The sequence below is a fragment of the Mustela nigripes genome, chromosome 8, assembly GCF_022355385.1.
Source record: "Mustela nigripes isolate SB6536 chromosome 8, MUSNIG.SB6536, whole genome shotgun sequence".
Taxonomy (NCBI): Eukaryota; Metazoa; Chordata; class Mammalia; order Carnivora; family Mustelidae; genus Mustela; species Mustela nigripes.
Window position 1 is genome coordinate 47,407,686 of NC_081564.1, and position 16,274 is coordinate 47,423,959.

Genomic DNA, 16,274 nt, shown 5'->3' on the forward strand with positions numbered 1-16,274 from the left:
TTTCCCTTTGGGGTGTACTGGCAATTATTTTTCAGTTGTTTTTGCCCTGCCCCGGAGCATGGAGCCAATATCATTTTTAGGATCAGGTGAGTTTATCCAACATGATCAATTTCCTGTGATTGTCTGCCGCTGTCACTGCAGGGAGGGGAAAGCAGCTCTCCTTGATCACTTTGACACTAAGAGCTGTCATTTGGAAATTGACCAGGACATAAAACTGGTCCCCTAATGACAACCACAAAAAGATCAAGAGACTAATGGAGTCGTGGGGAGAGTCGGGATAGTACAAAGCAGGTTACCCCTCACCTGTGCCTTCCTTGCTCCCTCTAATGAGGCGCAACACTGGGTAACTGGTGTCAAGTAATAACACATCACACCTCTAGCGTGTTCTGTCAGGACCTGAAGAGTAACGGGACGTGACAGACACACGGAAAGATAATGAGTCAAATTCTCCCTGCTGCAGAACATCACCAGATAGTAATCACGGGTGCTGAAGAAGGCTGAGTGTTCACCATTTGGAGGAGCAAATGTGCTCCCTGGGCACATCCAGACAGGGAGCCTATTTGAGAATTTCTTGTGTTTGCTGGGAACTGGGCCAAATCCCATGGGTGAAATTGTCCTCTCACTAACTCCAAAAGCTTTTTATCTACCCTCTGGAGTTTCACTCTTTGGTTCTATTTCTGTCCTACAGACATTTCTGCTTACTGGTGCCTTCCTTTCTTCCTCCCAGTTCAATTCAAGCCAACAAACACTTATTGAGAATTTATTAGGAGCCTTCTAACTGTTGCCCATGATCCTGCTCTTGCACCGGGGCAGCCCACTTTTCACAGATCGCTGGAGTTACATATAAAGATGTCAGTTCAAAGCATGTTCATTACCTGCTTTAAATCTCAAAATCTCCCCGGTCCTTCTCCTCACCTGACAGGTCTTCCATAATGCTGTGTCCCCTTGAGTTCCAGCCTTGGGTCATCCTACTTTCAGATCCCACGGTACATTCCAACTATACTGGTCTTCCTGCTCCTTGAATTAGAAGTAGTCATAGATGGGGCGCCTTGGTTCAGGAGGCTTGAGAGTCATGGATGTTAAGAGAAGAGTGTTTCAGGAAGGAGGGCATAACCAACTGTGTTGAGAGTTATTAGAGTTTGAGAAAGTTGGTTAATCAGTCACACACAAACCTTGGGAAAAGGGAGGTCAATCCAGCCTCTGACAACAGCAGTTTCTCTGGTGGGAGTGGAAGCTTCATTGTAGTGGGTTGAGGAGAGAAAAGAAGGTGAGGAAGAGAAGGATGTCATTGGGGGTAACTCTTTTTTTTTTTTTTAAGTTGAGTATTTATCCCTTCTTTTTTTCTTTTTTTTAAGATTTTATTTATTTATTTGACAGACAGAGGTCACAAGTAGGCAGAGAGGCAGGCAGAGAGAGAGAGAGGGGAAAGCAGGCTCCCCACTGAGCAGAGAGCCTGACTTGGGGCTCGATCCCAGGACCCCGAGATTATGACCTGAGCTGAAGGCAGAGGCTTAACCCACTGAGCCACCCAGGTGCCCCGGGGGGTAACTCTTCTGAGGTGCTTTGCTGTGAAGGAGAACAGAGAAATGGGGCCATTGCTGGTGGTAAAGGGCAAGTTGTTATTTTACTTATTATAGATGGTAGATAATATAGCATGCTTCTTTGATGATGGGCTGCAGTGGTGGAGAATCTCAGAAATGCAGGGGAGAAGTAGTTGTTCAGGACAAAATCCTCTAGAAGGGGGAATGGGTGAAGGAGACTTTGTGTACAATATACCATGCAGAAGAGAAATCTCCTTCAGTAACAAGACAGAGGTCAGGGAGCATTGACAGAGAGATAGGCGCAGGCTGCCAGATTTGTTTTGGGAAGACATTGGACTTCTTTTCTGATGGCTTTTATTTTCCCAAAGAAGCGTGAGGCAAAGTCAACAATCACGAGAGAAGGGACAGGAAGGACTTGGTTGCTGGACATTCAAGCATAATGAAAAAGGAATAAAATCATTTTATGGAAAAGTGGAAGAATGAACTAAATAATGTAGCAGGATTTTCCAGAAATGTTGACTGCTCACTGAGATTTGTGCTTGTGAATTTAAAGAGGAAAGAAGAATGTATTCCTTCTGGTGACATTCTGCAGCTGAGAGCAAGCCTGGAATAGCCCGAGTGAGATCTGGGTTTGGATCTTGACTTCTGTTTCTCACTAGCTATTGGATTTTGGGGAAAAGGACTTAATATTATCAACATTAGTTCATATATATATATATATATATATATACTGGAAATAATTTCTTTTATTATTTATATCCAGAGTGATTGAAATTAGTACTAAGAAAACTTAACTCTGGCATTTACTTTCTTTTATTTATTTATTTTTTTGACTATTATAAAAATTTATTTAACAAAAATATCCAGTATGAAAAGGCACATGACCTGATTTTTATATTGTAGTAAAACAGGTCCTACGGAGAGGGGACATGTGGAAGCAGTTGATTCTTCTGATGAACACAACCATTGTTTATACTCGTTCTAAGGCTTCTAACATGATGATACCATCTCCTACCACCATTCCAGTATTGTTCTGTTGCCCACGAGTTGCCATCTCCACACATTCATCTATCACAAGATTCATAAACAGATCGAACCCCGGCAATATTCCTTGAACATGTCTGCCACCATTTAATTGCAATGATGATTTCTTGTCCATATATTTTTTTCAACTTGGGAGAGTGAGCTTTGTTCATGGTGTCTACGTGGCTAGCATTTACTTTTCTTAATGAATGCTAACTGTTGGTATCTCAAGGGAGTTGGGGTTGGTTGTTCTGGGAGGGCACTGAAAAACAAGGGTCATGTTCCCTCACCTTTTGCACATTAGAGATTGTGGAACTGACATTCTACCAGATCGACAGAGGACTTAGGGAGATCTTAGGCTATAGGGTGGTCAAGGGATTTCTCAGTGTTAAAGACCAGAAGGAAACAGTATTTTAAAGATTTTATTTACTCATTTAACAGAGAGGGAGAGTACAAGCAGGGAACGCAGCAGGCAGAGTGGGAGGGAGAAGCAGGCTCCCCGCTGAGGCAGGAGCCAGATGTGGGACCCAATCCCAGGACCCCAGAATCACGACCTGAGCTGAAGGCTCCGGCTTAACGAACAGAGCCACCCAAGCCTTCCGAAGCTTCTGACTCAGTTCAGATCTTGATCTCAGGGTCATGAGTTCAAGCCTCGTGTTGGGCTCCATGCTGGGCATGGAGCCTACTTTAAACAAACAAACAAACAAAAAAGGCAAAAAAAGAAAAAAAAAGAAAAAAAAAGAAAAAAAAAAAAGAAAGGGAAGAGAATTATGTATCTTAGTTTGCAAAAAGAAAAAAAAGAAAGAAAAAGTGACAAGCGTTCTTCACCCTTGAGCTACAAGACATGTTAGATCTGACTCTCCAGTATTTTCTACTGAAGGCCCTAAATCATCTATGAAGCTAGACCTATGAGTACCATTCAGGCTCCTTATGTCCGTCATCCAGATTCAACCTCTGCTTCTTCCACCCCTGCAGTATATTTAAGAAAATCTCAGACATCACAGAATTTCATTTGAAAATATTTTTGGTGTGCTTTTCTAAAAGATGGACTACTTTAAAAACACAATCATAATGTTATTATCATGCTCAAGAAATTTAGCCTTGATTCATTAATACTATCAAATATCCAGTCAGTGTTTATATTTCTAATTGTCTCGTAGGGTTCTTTTCTTTTTTTTTAAATCTGTTTGTTTGTTTTTCTGTAGTCCTTTTGGGTATACTGAGTTTATATGACTACTTCTTCTTTTTTTTTTTTTTTTAAGATTTTATTTATTTACTTGACAGACAGAGATCACAAGTAGTCAGAGAGACAGGCAGAGAGAGAGAGGCAGGCTCCCTGCTGAGCAGAGAGCCCGATGCGGGACTCGATCCCAGGACCCTGAGATCATGACCTGAGCCAAAGGCAGAAGCTTACCTCACTGAGCCACCCAGGCTCCCCATATATGACTACTTCTGATTCAGATTTAGACCTGCAGAGTTTCTACTCATTCTCTTTGATCCATTTCCTTCTGTCATTATTCTTTATGATAGAAGTCTTTTTTTTTTTGTAAGACAGAAGTGTTAAAATGGAATATGAGGAAGAATAGCCTACTCCCAATGCCATCTTTTGGGTGATGCGAACGTCCCAATGCTGGGGGTTCACAGAACTAAAGTCTTGATTGATAATTGAGACTGAGATTTCATGGTTCATGGGATAAAACTATGTGAAAGGGACATACACCATTGGGACAAGGAAACAAGATATATTTTAAGAGCTCTGGAAAGTTGCGTTGTAACTGATTTATAGTTTTACACAAGTGTGTAATTTCAGATAATGGGAAATCAATGTATTAATAAAATTAAAAGGCACCTCTGTACTCATGTGACTCAACCCTTTTTCAATTGGTTAATGTGGTTTTGAGTTTTGATGCTATTTAGTTAATTAGTATTTAGTTGTTTGTATGGACAATCGCAAGAAGAGTAAAAAAAGTCCAAGTGACTTTTTAGCCAGGTTGAAATCAATAAATAAAGGGTATTTATAAAGGAAAAAAAAATGGATTTTTGGAAATAATCTGCTTCTGATCTTAATTGACTCCATTGCAAAGATTATTCAAAAAATATCAGACTATCCCATCAGTTTTTATCAGACTTCAGGAGCGCACGGTGGTTCATTTAGTCTTCTGTCAGTAGTGTGACTTGAATAAACAATGACACAGAAATTTAGAAATTTGAAGAGTATTTATGGTAAGAAAGATAAAAGGACATTGTGTGTCTATCTGGTTCCTATTCTTCACATCTCCTCACTCTTGACTGTTAAGACCCTAAATTGAAGACCTAGCCTCAACCTGGTCTTTAGTAGACATGTAGAACTCGTACCTGTCCTATAGAAGTTAGTACTCAGTAGTACTCATATATACTTAACCTGGAGATGGTCAAGAAATTTCAGCCCAACGCTCTTAGATCCAGTATGAGAGACCCTGGTATAGCACCTCTTGCCAGGTATGTGCTCAAAGTCCACTGACCATGAACTTGCAAATACTCTTAGTGCCAGGTTGTGTAAGGGACATGGTGGTGCAGGACAGAGAGAGAGGTTTGCTGCCATTTTGGAGCCTATGGTTTTGCTCCTGATTCTTAATGTTTATAATCTGCTGAAAAATCTTTGTCTGTACTGCTACTGTCTTTCTTTGTTTTTCTAGTTCCTTTTTCAGGGATAGGGGTTTTACTCTGGAACCCCAACCTCGTGTCTGGGTCCCTAGGACTCTCCCAAGATTTCTCCCTTGACCTTTCATAAGAGCATCTTCTCCTGAGGCTTGCTTTTGCCCTGCTCTGGGAATTCTGGTTTTTTTGAGTGTTGGCAGGCGTCTACAGACCTCCTGCCCCTGCATGCCCCTTCTGGCTTATGTGACTGCTCTGACCCTCCCTCCCCCAGCTCTGGTCAGGTATGATACAGCCAGCAAGGCCTGAGCTATGTCAGTGATGTAAGAGAGGCAAAATAGTATGGAGATCTTTCCAAGAACCTGACATCTTTGAACTCCATTCTCTAGTTTTCTGATAGAGAGTCTACCAAGACATATCTGCATAATGGTATTAAAATTCTAATATAGGGGGGCACCTGGGTGGCTCAGTTGGTTAAAGCCTCTGCCTTTGACTCAGGTTATGATTTCAGGGTTCTGGGATCAGGCCCCACTTCAGGCTTTTTGCTCAGCAGGGAGCCTGCTTCACCCTCTTTCTCTCTGCCTGCCTCTCTGCCTACTTGTGATCTCTGTCTGTCAAATAAATAAATAAAATCTTAAAAAAAATTCTAATACAGAATTTATGGATACTGCCTGGCTCTACCCCTCAGTCTGCATGCTGGCAGTGAGATCTTTGGCAAATTCCTCAACCTTTCTATACCTGCGGGTCCTCATCTGTAAAGTGAAGCTGATAATAGTTTCATCTCCCAGGATAGCAGTGAGGATTAATCTGCATAAAATGCTTTAGAAAAGTGTCTGGCACATGGCAAATTGTAGCTCAACAATGTTAGCTATTATTGTTGTCATCATTCTTATTAGTTGAATTATTAGATGGATTTGTTTCCTTTAGCTATTTGGCATTCATTCAGAGCAGCTGACTGTCTCTAGAATACAAGTTTTTGGAAAAGAACACGAAAGATTAGCAGCATTGATATGGAAGTAAGAAGAGAACTGACAGCTGAGCAATGGATTTGGCAACACAGGGGCCATTTGTGACCTTCACGAGAGGTGAGCCTGATTAGAATGAGACCCAAGAAAGAAGGAGCCAGAGCTTGCAGACTTCTATGCAGAGTCAGAGAATAGTTCTCCCAGCTGAGCTTCATGTAAGCCTGTGGGAGCTGGGTGGGGGAGTAGGTTTAGGCCATGTGGCTGGACAGATGAAGTATCCCCGTGCCATCTTCCTATAATTCCTTCCCTTTTCTGGTAGCTTCTCTGCTTCTAGGTGCCCATTCAGAAAACATCTTGTAGGTTTCCTCTTTTCCACTCAAGTCCATTTGTGCAGATAGTTGCCTGCAGGTCAATTTGCCAGTTCTATCCAGACAAGTGCCACCTTTACTGAAATCAGAAATTCCCATTAGTATTGTTGACTCATGACCTTTTGAACGGAAGTCTCCCAGGAGGTGAAAAATAATCAGTTAGCATAGACAGCGATTTTGTGCCTGCATAGGATTCAATCCTACCTTCACAACTCTGTCTAGAAGAAGCTAGACCTTTGTTTGGGTTTTCTTCCCGTCAAGAAAGGAGATACATGTTCTTTCTAATAGAGGGTGATTTAATATAAGAGATTGTTCACACATGTGTTTCTGGGTTGAAAGAGCAAGAAGGAGACATTCAGCTAACCAGAAATCAGGAATTGCTAAAAGCAGCTACCATGTCCAAAGCTGGGGGACAAAAGGGAACAAGTGAGGTTACCAAGAACCTAGGAGCTCATAGAACAGCCCAAATGATACTCAAGAGACATTAAAATATAAGCTTCTGCTAGAACTTAAGCTTCCTGAAGATGGAAATTTTTATTTTCTGATGAATCCCAAGTGCCTGCCACATAATAGGTCCTCAATATTTATTAGATGAATAAGTCAATGAAGGTAAAGGAAAGATTTGCTTGGCCTTTCTGGGGGTGGGGGGGAAAGTCTTCTCATTCTTCTGAGAGAGGTATTAGAAAAGACTGTCTTTCTTCTGGCTACTGTGTCATGTCACTGTGAAGCCTGGAACTGGCACCATTTTGCCACCATGAGAAAGCTGTGGGTTGAAGTTGCCTGCCCTGTGGAGGCTGAGTGGATGGATAGGAAAGACTGGATTCTTGCTAAATGATATTTTTGAGTTGCTTAATGAAACAGACTCCCTTACCTATCTTTCCACTGAAATTACAAATATAAGAGTCAATAAACTTTCTTGGTTATTTAAAGCAATAGCCTGATACAATGGCCCAGATTCGATTCCTTTGATAGCTGGTTTGGTTTCCAGTCAAGTTTGAGGATAAGTAGTTAGTTTGGGAATGAATCTAATCATGATTTAACCTTGGCTGATCCATTTTTTTAAGTTTTTATTTAAATTCCAGTTTGTGAAATAAGCCCAGCAGAGAGTCAATTATCATATGGTTTCACTTACTTGTGGAGCATAAGGAATAACACAGAGACATTGGGAGATGGAGAGGAGAAGGGAGTTGAGGGTAACTGGAGGGGAAGACCAACCATGAGAGACTGTGGACTCTGAGAAACAAACTGAGGGTTTTGGAGGGGAGGGCACGTTTACCTCCCCTACCACCAGGTATTATGGAGGGCACGTTTTGCATGGGGCCCTGGGTGTGGCACATAAACAATGCATGCTGGAATGCTGAAAAGAAATTAAATTAAATTAATTGAGAAAAAAATTCCAGTTAGTTAACATAGAGTGTAATATTGCTTTCAAGTGTACAATACAGTGATTCAACACTTCCATTCATTATCCACTACTCATCACAAGTGCATTTCTTAATCCCCATCACCTACTTAACGAATCCCCTCACCCACCTCCCTTCTAACAACCATCAGTTTGTTCTCTATAATTAAGAGTCTGTTTCTTGGTTTACCTCGTTTTTTCCCCTTTGCTTTTTTTTTTCTTCAATTCCACATATGAGTGAAATCATATGGTATCTGTCTTTTGCTTGCTGACTTATTTCACTTAGCATAATACTCTCTAGCTTGATCTATGTCCCTGTAAGTGTCAAGATTTCATCCTTTTTAATGGCTGAACAATATTCCACTGGGTGTGTGTATGTGATATGAGATATATGTGTGTGTATAGATATATATAGATACGTATAGATATAGATCTCATATATATAGATCTATATCTATATCTGTATATATCTCTTAGCTGGACATTTCAGCTGTTTCCATAATTTGGCTGTTGTAGATAATGTTGCTATAAATATTAGAGTGCATGTATTCCTTTGAATTGGTATTTTCGTTTTCTTTGAGTAAATGCCTGGTGGTAGAATTGCTGGATTGTAGGGTAGTTCTATTTTTAGTTTTTTAAAGGAACTTCCATACTGTTCTCCAGAGTGGCTGCACCCATCTGCATTCCCACCAACAGTGCAAGAGGGATCCCTTTTCTCCACACCCTCACCAACACCTACTCCTTTGTGTGTTGTTGATTTTAGCCATTCTGATAGGTGTGAGATGATATCTCATTGAGGTCTGGTTTGCATTTCCCTGATGATGAGTAGTATTGAGCATCTTATCATGTGTCTGTTGGCCATCTGTATGTCTTTTTTAGAAAAGTGTCTATTCATGTAATTTGCCCTTTTTAAAATTGGATTATTTGTTTTTTGGATGCTGAGTTTTATGAGTTCTTTATATATTTTGGACACTAACTCTTTATCAGATATGTCATTTGCAAATATCTTCTCCCATTCTAATTCTGTAGATTATCTTTTAGTTTTGTTGATTGCTTCCTTTGATGTGCAGAAGCTTTTAATTTTGATATAGTTCCAATAGTTTATGTTTACTTTTATTCCCCTTGCCTCAGCAGACATATCTAGATAGAAGTTGCTATGGCCAATGTCAGAGAAGTTACTGCCTGTGTTCTCTTCTAGGGTTTTTATGGTTTCAGGTCTCACATTTAGGCCTTTCACCCATTTTGAGTTTATTTTTGTGTGTGGTATAAGAAAGTGGTCCACTTTATACTTTCTTTGTTGCTGGCCAGTTTTCCCAGCACATTTTGTTGAAGAGACAGTCTTTTTCTCATGGGATATTCTTTTTTGCTTTGTTGAAGAGTAATTGACATATAATTGTGGGTTCCTTTCTGGGTTTTTGCTTCTGTTCTTTTGATCTATGTGTCTGTTTCTGTGCCAGTACCATACTGTTTTGATGACTACAGCTTTGTAATAGAGCTTCAGGTCCAGAATTGTGATGCCTCCAGCTTTACTTTTCTTTCACAGTTGCTTCAGCTATTCAGGTCTTTTGTGGTTCCATACAAATTGTTTGCGCTAGCTCTGTGAGAAATACTGTTGGCGTTTTGATAGGGAGTGCATTAAATGTGTAGATTGCTTTGGGTAGTCTGGACATTTTACAATATTCATTCTTCCCATCCATGAGCATGGGATGTCTTCCCATTTGTTTGTGTCATCTTCACTTTCTTTCATCAGTGTTTTATAGTTTTCAAAGTACAGGTCTTTCACCTCTTTCATTAGATTTATTCCTAGGTAGTTTATTACTTTTGGTACAACTGTGAATGGGTACAACTGTAAATTCCTTAATTTCTCTTTCTGCTGTCATTTTATTGGTGTACAGAAGTGCAACAGATTTTTATACATTGATTTTATATCTTGCCACTTTACTGAATTTGTGTATCAGTTCTAGCATTTTTTTGGTGGAGTCTTTTTTGTTTGTTTGTTTGAGAGAAAGAGAGAATATGAAGGGGGCAAGGAGCAGACGGAGAGGAAGAAGCAGATTCCTAGGACTTTGAGATCATGACCTGAGCCAAAGTCAGCCACTTAACTGATTGAGCCACCCAGGTGCCCCATTTTTGGTGGCTTCTTTACGCTTCTCTGTATGGAATATCTTGTCATCTGCAAATAGTGAAAATGTTACTTCTTCCTTGCTGATTTGGATGCCTTTTATTTCTTTGTGTTGTCTCATAGCTGAGGCTAGGACTTCCAGTGCTATGTTGAACAACAGTGATGAGAGTTGACATCCCTGTCTTGTTCCTGACCATAGAGGAAAAAAATCAGGTTTTCCCATTGAGGATGTTAGCTGTGGATTTTTCATGTATGACCTTTATTATGTTGAGATATGTTCCCTCTCAACCTACTTTGTTGAGGGTTTTTTATCATAAATGGAGATTGTACTTTGGCACATGCTTTGTTGGCATCTATTGAAATGATAAGAGAAGTTCTTATCCTTTCTTTTATTAATGTGATGGATCATGTTGCTTGCCTTATGAATATTGAGCCACACTTTGCATTCCAGGAATAAATCCCACTTGACGATGGTGAATGACTTTTTAAAAATGTATTGTTGGATTTGGTTTGCTGGTATTCTATTGAGGGTTTTTGCATCTAGGCTCATCAGCAATATTGGCCTGTGGTTCTCTTTTTTAAAGTGGTGTCTATCTGGTTGTGATATCGGTAATGCTGTCTTCATAGAATGAATTTGGAAGTCTGTCCTTCCTTTTCTAATTTTTGGTGTAATTTGAGAAGAATAAGTATTAACTCTTCTTTAAATATTTGGTAGAATTTGTCTGTGAAGGCATTTAGTCCTGGACTTTTGTTTCATGGAGTTTTTTTTGACTACTGATTCAATTTCTTTGCTAGTTATTGGTCTGTTCAAGTTTCTGTTTATTTCTGTTTCAGTTTTGGTAATTTGTATGTTTCTAGGAATTTATCCATTTCTTCTGGGTTCTCTAGTTTGTTTGCATATTGTTTCTCATTATATTCTCTCATACTTGTTTGTATTTTTGTGGTGTTCATTGTTCTTTCTCCTCTTTCATTTATGGTTTTTTAAATTTGGTTTCTTTTTGGTAAGTCTGGCTAGAGGTTTATCGCTTTTCTTAATTTTTTAAAGAAACAGTTCTTGGTTTCATTGATCAGTTCTGTTGTTTTTTTTAGCTTCTATATCAGTTATTTCTGCTCTAATCTTTATTATTTCCTTCCATCTGATAGCTTTAGGGTTTAAGCTGTTCTTTTCCTAGCTCCTTTAGGAGTAAGGTTAGGTTGTGTATTTGAGACTTTTCTTGCTTCTTGAGGTAGGCCTGTATTGCTAGGTACTTCCCTCTCAGGACTGCCTTTACTGCATCCCGAAGGTCTTGGTCTGTTGTGTTTTCATATTCATTTGTCTCCATGTATTTTTTAAATTTCATCTTTAATTTTCTGGTTAATCCATTTATTGTTTAGTAGCATGTTGTTGAACTTCCATATATTTGTGGTCTTTCTGGAATTTTTCTTGTGGTTGATTTCTAGCTTTACAGCGTTGTGGTCAGAAAAGGTGCATGGTATGACTTCAGTCTTTTTGTATTGGTTGTGGCCTGTTTTGTGACCTAATATATGATCCATTCTAGAGAATGTTCCACGTGTACTTGGAAAGAATGTATATTCTATTGTTTTAGGATGAAATGTTCTGAATATATCTGTTAAGTCCATCTGGCCCAGTGTGTCATTCAAAGCCATTGTTTCTTTGTTGATTTTCTGTTTAGATGATCTGTCCATTAATGTATGTAGGGTTTTAAAGTCTCCTACTATCACTGTAATATTATCGATGAGTTCCTTTATGTTTGTCGTTATTTTCTTATATTTGAGTGCATAAATATTTACAATTGTTGTATCTTCTCCTTAGATTGTCCCCTTTATTATTATATAAAGCCCTTCTTTATGTCTTGTTACAGTCTTTGTTTTCAAGTCTAGTTTGTCCCATATAAGTATTTCTACTCCAGCTTTCTTTTGACAGTCATTTGCATGTTAAGTGCTTCTCTATTACCTCACTTTCAATCTGTAGGTGTCTTGAGGTCTAAAATGAGTCTCTTGTAGACAGCATATAGATGGGTCTTGTTTTTTGTTTTTAAGGATTTTATTTATTTATTTGACAGAGAGCACAAATAGGGAGAATGACAGAGGGAGAAGGAGAAGCAGGATCCTCACTGAGCAGGAAGCCTGATGTGGGGCTCGATCCCAGGACCTGGGGATCATGACCTGAGCTGAAGGCAAATGCTTGACCGACTGAGCCACCCTGGTGCCCTTGGGTCTTGTTTTTTTATCCATTGTGTCATTCTATGTCTTTTGGTTGGAGCACTTAATCCATTGATATTCAAAGTAATTATTGATGATAGATACGTACTTATTGCCATTTTATTACTTGTTTTGTCATTGTTTTTGGAGATCTTCTCTAATCCTTTCTTGTCTTCCTCTCTCATGTTATTCTGATTTTCTTTGTTGATACACTTGGATTTCTTTCTCTTTATTCTTTGCATGTTGTTAGTGGCTTTTGATATATGGTTACCTCTAAGTTTGTATATAACCTCTGCAAATTTGGCTGATCCATTATATAGGCAAACCTTAAGCAGTTCTAACATTTGACCAAAAATCGAGGTTGCTCTTCAAAGTCAGTCTGGTTGGTTAAAGTCTCTTACCCAAAATGTCCCACGATAGAGGTAAAGTACCCAGCACAACATACCATTAAGCACTAATTTCCCTTTTCCTCCTATCCACAGCCTAGGTTTGCAGTAATCACTGAAGTTTGATAACTGAGGGCCAATTTTCAAGAAAGTTTATGCCATGAATTGCATTTTACTGTTAAAGCTGTCCTCTCCGCGTACCCCCCCCCACTTTCTCCCTCTCCCCCCACAATGTCCCCACCCTTCATTAGGTTTATTTGCCACTAAAAAGACATTATTCCTGCATTTCTTAGTATTTTCATTTACAGGGCCACCATCAAAGTCATGAAGACATTTTGGTTAGTATAAAGCTTGGAATTTATTTGTTTTATTTATTAAAAATACGCCCTAGCCTGAGGGTCTCAGGGTGTGCATATGGAATACTTCAATTAGATTCAAACCAGCAGCTGAAATTTCCTGCTAAGAAATTGAAATATCCACAAACCTATCCAATATGGAATGCAGCAAAAGTAGGATGGGCCTGGTGCCATTTCTTCAAGGTCAACAAGCTGGCAGGCTGGTGACCAGGAATGGGAGGGAGTTGCCAAACAGGACTGGCCTTATGTGAGCCAAGTGTTTGTTCCATGAACTTGTAATTTAAACAGAACTGGCCATCCACGCCTCAAACCCACCATCAAAAATATAAACAAATAAATATGTATATTTTATTTTCACACTGTGCTTGAAGCCTGAACAGAGTTCTTTTGGGTGAAAAACCACCTTTAAAATAAAATCACACAACCTGGGCTAATTAAAGAAGGAAGCTGTTGGTCACTAGGACTTTAATTGCAAATGAATCCATAGTTATCTGCAAATCCTTAGTTGAGACCACTCTTCTGAGTGAATGGACGTTTTTGTAGGATGGAGAGGTAGGGGGGACTTTAGGTCATGGGGCATCATGGGAAAAGATAGGCCTGGGTGGGTTGGGGGGTCTGGTGAATTTGGGCAGGTGTGCTGTAGAAGGGAGTGTTGGGTACCAGGGAATCCGGGAGGTAGGAGACCAGTGCCAAGTGTGGGAGAAAATGACAAAAATCTCTACTCTTCATTCACCTGCCAGTTTTATTTATCTTCGATTTGAAGGCTTTCCAAAGAAGTTGTGGTGGGTCTTTGCGGATTTAGTGAGGAGACAAGCATATGGAAAGTGTAGTTTATTTTTATTTTTATGCTATCTCAGATGATGAGAGCTAATATCTAATAATCCTTTATTTTATTTTATGAAGGAACTTATTTAGTTATTTGACAGAGAGATAGAGTGCCCAAGTAGGCAGAGCAGCAGGCAGAGGGAGGGGGAGGAGCAGGCTGTCTGCTGAGCAGGGAGTCTAATGTGGGACTCAATTCCAGGACTCTGGGATCATGATCTGAGCTGAAGGTAGATGCTTAACTGACTGAGGCACCCAGGCACCCCTCTAATAATCCTTAACACTTGGAATAGACTAGGATTCAGGGGCAAAGTGAGACGAGATGACATATTCAGTAGAGCCCTGGTTCTCCAACCAGAACTTCCTAGAAGGCTTGCTCAAACAGTTTCTGATTTTAGTAGATCTGGGGTGGGAGTACTTGCATGGTAACAAGGTCCCCGCAGGTGCCTGTGCTGCTGGTCCAGAGATGGCACTTTGAGAACCAGCACAGTAGGGAAATTTCCTTGGAGGCTAACGTCCAGCAGAGAGGATTGCTAAGGAAGACAGAGCAGAGGTTGGCTTTTAGAAAACAGACAATAATCTCACACTGAAGTGGAGAACATGTGTGTATTTATTTCCCAGGATGGCAGTAACAGGGACCAAAAACTGGATGGCTTAAAGAACAGGAACATGGCCTCGCACTTCTGGAGGCTGCAAGTCTGTGATCAAGGCATCAGGGGCCACACTTTCTCTGATGGTTCTAGAAGGCAATCATTCCTTGCCTCTTGTAGCTCCCAGTGCTCCTTGGCATTACTTGGGTTGTAGATGCATCCCTCCAGTCAAATGGCCTTCTTTTCTCCGGGTCTCTTCACAATGCCTTTCCTCAGTGTGTGTTTGTTTCCAAACTTCTCCTTTTTAGAAGGCCACCAGTCATATTGGGTTAAAGCCTCTCAAATGACATCATTTTCACTTGATTTCTTCTGTAAACACCGTGTTTCCAAATCAGATCACATTCTGAGATACTGGGAGTAGGACTTTACCATATCCTTTTTGGGGGAATGCAATTCACTCCATAACTCTGTGTCTAGCTATTTCCCAGCATCAAGCTCATACATGGATTACATACCCATCTGGTACTCTGCCTAGTGAATTAATTAGATGCAGAGGTGTAATGCCCAAGGCAGTCTTTGCTGAGCATAGAAAATATTGTACAAAAACCTATACAATTGGAAGAATACAGCCAGATCGCCAAACCCTGAAGTTTCCTTTGGTTCTGTCTATAGTGGTCAGTTGTGACCTTGTATGTGGTACCATAGCACTTCTGACATCTTACCCTATCATGGCTACTTATTTATGTTAATTTCTCTAAATAATGAGCCACTTGAAGGTTGGAGCTGTGTTTAAGTCCTATTTACATTCATGGGAACTGGCACATGGTAGGTACTCCATTTGGTGAAGTTGGAATTTGGAGAAATCGATGCTAAGTTGAGAGCAGCCTGGGAATTTGGCAGGTGTCTTCCTGTGTCTCCGCTCACCCTTCGGGTGGAGGAAAGCGAGAGCGTACATGGGGAGAGATTTACTGGTGTGGCTGGAAGCTGCCCTCTGCAGATGCTGAATCGCTTTGAAGTCTCGTCTTCATTTAAAAAATTAATGTGGATTTTGCATTTGGTTCCAGAACGCATCCGTGTTTGTTTTCATACAAAAATGTTTCAAATTACTAAGATAAAACCCTTAATTCCTCCCCCGCCTCCACCTTCTTCCATCCATCTTTGATCTGAGAAAATTTGGCACAGCCGGGAGAGATGCCGTATTTTATTTTATTTTATTTTATTTTATTTTATTTTTATTTGACAGAGAGAGATCACAAGTAGATGGAGAGGCAGGCAGAGAGAGAGAGAGAGAAGCAGGTTCCCTGCCAAGCAGAGAGCCCGATGTGGGACTTGATCCCAGGACCCTGAGATCATGACCTGAGCTGAAGGCAGAGGCTTAACCCACTGAGCCACCCAGGCGCCCCCGTATTTTATTTTTTGATTGTCCATGTCCCACCTGGCACTCTGCTAGGCAACCACTTTTTTAAAGAGCCAAGGAATAGGGAAATGCAGTACGGGGAGGTGAGATGCGACCATCACTGGGGACAAGGGAGCATGTGACGGGGCCACAAAAGCTCTTGGGTGGTTGGGAATGGAAGTGAAGAGGACAGAACGGATTCAGGAAAGACCTGCTTTTGGAGACGGCCAGGCAGGCCTCTAAGTTGCTGGTGTGAGGTAAAGTGTGGCTTAAACATGACTCTTGGGGCCCTGCACACCTTTCCTTTTCCTCCTTTTTTGGGGAGGTTGGGGGGTGGTTCGCAGGAGCAGAGAGGGAGCCAAGGAAGGGGGGAGACAAGGGCAGGAAACCCACTGAAGGGCAGTCCCTCAACGAGCTTTGAAATGTCGAGTATTTTGGTTGTAGAATCTTTATAGAAATCTAGGGCC

At 40.5% G+C, this 16,274-nt stretch overlaps 1 pseudogene; it reads right to left on the reverse strand.

The window, feature by feature from the left end:
• Positions 1–2,511: 2,511 nt before the first annotated feature.
• LOC132023923 (small nuclear ribonucleoprotein G-like) lies at positions 2,512–2,737 on the reverse strand (annotated as a pseudogene).
• Positions 2,738–16,274: the final 13,537 nt, after the last annotated feature.